This window comes from Salvelinus namaycush, chromosome 29 (genome assembly GCF_016432855.1).
Source record: "Salvelinus namaycush isolate Seneca chromosome 29, SaNama_1.0, whole genome shotgun sequence".
Classification (NCBI taxonomy): domain Eukaryota; kingdom Metazoa; phylum Chordata; class Actinopteri; order Salmoniformes; family Salmonidae; genus Salvelinus; species Salvelinus namaycush.
The window spans coordinates 5770546-5775197 of record NC_052335.1 but is presented as its reverse complement, the minus strand read 5'-3'; the positions used below and the strand labels follow the sequence as shown (position 1 = coordinate 5775197).

General features: G+C 42.0%; 1 long non-coding RNA gene across 1 annotated transcript; it reads right to left on the bottom strand.

Moving 5' to 3' along the window:
- Positions 1 to 1688: 1688 nt before the first annotated feature.
- On the bottom strand, positions 1689 to 3458 carry LOC120023878. Its single transcript, XR_005472790.1, has 4 exons — positions 3376 to 3458; positions 2515 to 2580; positions 1915 to 2088; positions 1689 to 1786 (listed from the first exon to the last, which is right to left on the bottom strand). It is a non-coding gene; the product is annotated as an uncharacterized LOC120023878 (long non-coding RNA).
- Between the last annotated feature and the right edge of the window lie 1194 nt (positions 3459 to 4652).

Below are 4652 nucleotides of genomic sequence, written 5' to 3'. Positions count from 1 at the left end.
TCCCGAGGTTCCATTTCGAGGCTGTAGCCTATGAGTTTCGGGCTTTCCCTCTGGCCTTGCACTTTCACCAAAGTTGTGGAGGTGGGTTTGGCACCTATGTGGTGTCTGGGGTTCAGGATATTGGACTACTTGGACTACTTGGATGATTGGCTAGTGGTAGCAGAGTTGAGGGAGCAGGTGGTGTAACACACCCATGCTGGTTTCCCATGTTCAGTCTCTGGGTTTCATAATGAGTCAAGAGAATGGCTGTTTCACTCCATTTCAGCGCATTCTGTTTCAATGAATTGCACAGGTCTAAATCACAGTAATGTAGGCTATATATCTGTATAAAAAAAGACTTGTCCTAACAACGATTGGTCACACTCTAATGCATTTTGTTACAAAATGAGGTAGTTATTTTTCATAAGGAGTAACAGACAAAGAATGAGGTAGGTATGTGTACATATTGGTGCATGTTAATTCTATTGACTAAAAGTCAGTACAAAGTGAAACTGAACTTTTTCCATAAGCCGCAAAGAAAATTAAGGGCATCCACTCAAAACACCATACAAAATCACGATAGCTCCATCTTTAAACATGCTCATTCTGTTTTGGGTTTTTGAACAATCTAACAAGTTCAACGTAAATCGAACATACAATGTGAAACACACAACAAAACGGCTCACTGAAACAGCCTGTTTTTTAAATGCAACAGCTTTGTTAGAAAGTTTTCCCCATTCAGTTCCATAAAAACCTTCTGAAAGACTTAGTGTAGCGGAGCTCAGTAGGGTAACTGAGGTTCATGGCATACATGATGCCGAACAGCATCGCAACAGCAAATGCTACGTTGCCCAGATCCTGCAGCACCTTGACGCCTTCAAGGATAATCCCAGTGTCCTCTGGTTCCTCACTCACATGGTCTTTGATAATGTAGATGCCCACAGTAGTGTCCTCAATGGCTGCCTTGGTGGACTCTCCATGTCCTGAATAAGACACAAAGGCAAAACTGGTCAGTCATACAACATGAATCATTCATCAATGAAGTGTTTACAGTTAGGGACTCTAGGTTGCAAAAAGTATAGCTCATGAAGCACAAGAGCATGATACAGACCGAAATAAATCAAGACTGGAGTCCTTTTAAGTGTCAACTAAATGGCAATATTTGAAACCTGCATTTTACAAGGCAAAAATGAAGTAATTCTAACCAAGATTTCCATTCTATTCAGATTACATTTGAGACACAGTCAATTTCGATCGCTGTATTCAGCATTCATGCAAGCCAAAAAAAGACATTGAGTCTTTCATCTGAATGATACAATTCTGGAAGAAAAAAATGGTGCATCTAACCGCAGCTAATGAAATAAGATGGAAGACCGAGGAGATGACACAGTAATAGAATATGATGGTGGCACGGAACAGGAGAGGAAGAGAAGGAATAAGAAAACACATACCACATTCCTGAACAAGCTTTTCTGGGTCTTCACCCATATACACACACACACTCCCTTTTAGGATGCACTCTCGTCTGACATCTATGTTGCTATTCTAACAAAAGAGAAGGATTTTTTAAAATGTATGTTTTATTTTGAAGTCAACTTTTGGTGTAGAACCACATATGAATGTGTCTTTTGAAGCATAATGAATTCTTACATCAGCCATAGGTGCCATGATTGATATGAGTCTTTTGCCCAGCTGTCCTCCTCTTTCTTTGGAACAACTTCAGCAGTTTATCTGAGTGTATATCAAGTTGAGAAATACATTTAGACTGGAGTGGGGTTGTGGTGATTCTCTTAAACTCAGCATTGACCTGAAAATAGTAGTTAAACAAATTTGATTAAAAACTGCAGAAAGGAGAATAGACTGGAGATGATCACACCATCAGCAAACTGGAGGGTTCTCTATAGGGAGAGAAATAACTAGGCATGGCTAATTTACCTCAATGACATCAAAGAGCGCAGGCCATCTTGCCATGAAGTCCTCTACCATGGGTGCGTCACGGACAACTTCATGTCTTCTCCATTTTGAACTTCACTGTCTCTCTGTTGTTCCCTTTCTTCACATTGGACAGTAGAGCTTTCCGCATGTCCCCGAGGCTCTCTTCTGTTTCTCCTGAGGGATATGTGGGGCAAAAGTTCACTTCTGCTCTCTTTGTCTTTTTAACACCATAGGCTGTACTTGACTTCCCTGCAGGTTTGTGCTTCAAGGACTTTATCTTCACCTCTGGACATCCCAGTCTTCTCAGGCGAGTGTGGTAGTTTGCCAGTTTGTATTTCAAACTGTTTCTCCATCCTCCACATACAGTGAAAGAACACTTCTCAGTCAGATTTTTAGTAACCTCTGTTGAGTGGACTTTACTTTGGTGCACAATTAAGGCATCCCAGGTCTTAAATGCGCATGGACAGTCAATGTATGTACATGGGTAACGGACAGTACGGCCATAATGTGGGTGCTTTAACTTTGGGACCTACTTGACACCAATTCGCAACACCCCTTACATTTCCACAACCTAAAACAACCACTGATAAAAGTACTCACCAACACTATATAGCCTTTGAATGGGTAGACAAAGCAGATCAAATGTAGTAGGCAAACATCATGGACCTGTAAATATACATTTTGTCCATGAAATACTTTTTTTCATTATGAATTGTTTGATTCAATTTTCTATTGATTTATGCATGCATCCACTCATATGCACATATGTTGAAATATTTTATCATTTTAAATGTATTGATAAATGGACACCCATAATATAAAGTAATACTGTTCAACTGCTAAAATGAACTCCACATCCCATTTCAATAAGTCTATGTCACCTTTGCACCATGTTTTACAACATGCAGGCAGCCATGGGCAAACTGTTAGGTGCTTTCATGCAGTTTATCTCAAAGGATTATGTGTATAATCATTAGATCTCAAATATGTAATGAAAAGCCATTTTTTAACTTATTTTCTTATACATTTACCTCACAAGAAAAAAAAATTGGTGCACTAAATGCTGCTGCAAAGTGATTGCAGACGATGTCGTCCACAAGCACCAAAGCATTAGTTAGGTAGAAAGTTAGCTAGCATGTTAGCTAGCTCAAGCAATGTGCACCCCTCAGCAAACCTTAATTAGTTCTTGGCTTGGTAAATTCGAACTTCTTGAACAATAGGTAAATATCATGGTGTTTCACCAACTACCTCCTTACAAAATGTAAATCTTGACCTAGTCCTGTTTTACTGTTCATAGAAGCTAGCTAGCAACATCGTATTTTACCTTTAGCTGCCATGCCAATATGTTTCAGACACGAGCACAAAATGATGATATCGAGCAATCACTAATAACGTTAATGCTTACAATTCTGACTACAACAACACAGACAAAGTTTGAATAAAATCAATCACCATGCTTACCTTGACCAAGATTCTAGGTACTGTCTTCTCCGCTAACGCGTCAGCGTTCTTTCTGGAAGATTCTTCTCCCGCGCGGTTTGAATTGTTACTCCGCATTAATTAACTTTATTGGTTCACACTCCCCCTACATGATTCAAACTAGTAGATCTGATTTTGCTTCGTGTTGCATTGATTGCAAGCAAAGAAATCCTGTTGAGGAGAAACAAAACATGTTTGAGTAAATCACACAATGTTTTCGTAAAATCTGACAGCCCACCATGTTTTTTCAGTGTGATACACTCGCATGGACGTGTCGTGCCACCTAAACCGGTCACTCCGGATATCCCAGTCATGCTTATGGGCTCTGGCTCGGTGGAGGGACCCGCGGCTTTGGTTGCTGGGGACCCCATGGGTCCAGTTATATCCTAATAGGTGATCACGACAGACGCATCACCCCGAGGGTGGGGTGCACTGTGCGAGGGCAGCTCAATCCGGGGTTGTGGACAGTGTCGCAGAGCACGCTGCACATCAATTACCTGGAGCTGTTGGTGGTGTACATAGTGCTCAGGCATTTTCTCCCGTTGTTGGCAGGCCAGAATGTGCTGGTGGCTGAGATATGTTGGCATGACTGCCATATTACATCTCCATCCCAAAGCCCTTCCCAAAGCCCTTGCTTGGAAGTGTACTTCGCCAGACTGCCAAGAACCTTGCTCTCATCCAGGCCAAGGTGGCGAGACACAGTAGTGATGACACCATAGGCCTTGTTGATCTCTGCACCAGACAGGACGCTCTTGCCAGACTTGGACCCCAAGTACGCTGCGGCGTGTATGGGTTTCAGGCAGTTTTCACGCTTTTTGATGTATTTCAGAACTGCAGTTTCCTCTGCTTGGAGTAACAGTGAAGTGGGCAGGGCAGTACGGATTTCTTTTACATCTGCAAGCAGAGTCTGAACATCAGACAGGATGGCATTGTCTCCCTCAATCTGTGCTATGGCTACTGCTATAGGTTTCAGGCTGCTTTCCACTCTCCCAAAATACATCATCCAGGAGGATCCTCTTGATGGGGCTGTCCATATTGGCAGACTGTGATATGGCCATTTCTTGGAGAGACTCCTTCCCCTCCAGGAGACTGTCAAACATGATGACAACACCACCCCAACGGGTGTTGCTTGGCAACTTCAATGTGGTGCTCTTATTCTTCTCACTTTGATTGATGAGGTAGATTGCTGCTATAACTTGATGACCCTTCACATACCTAACCATTACCTTGGCTCTCTTGTAGAGTGTATCCATTGTTTT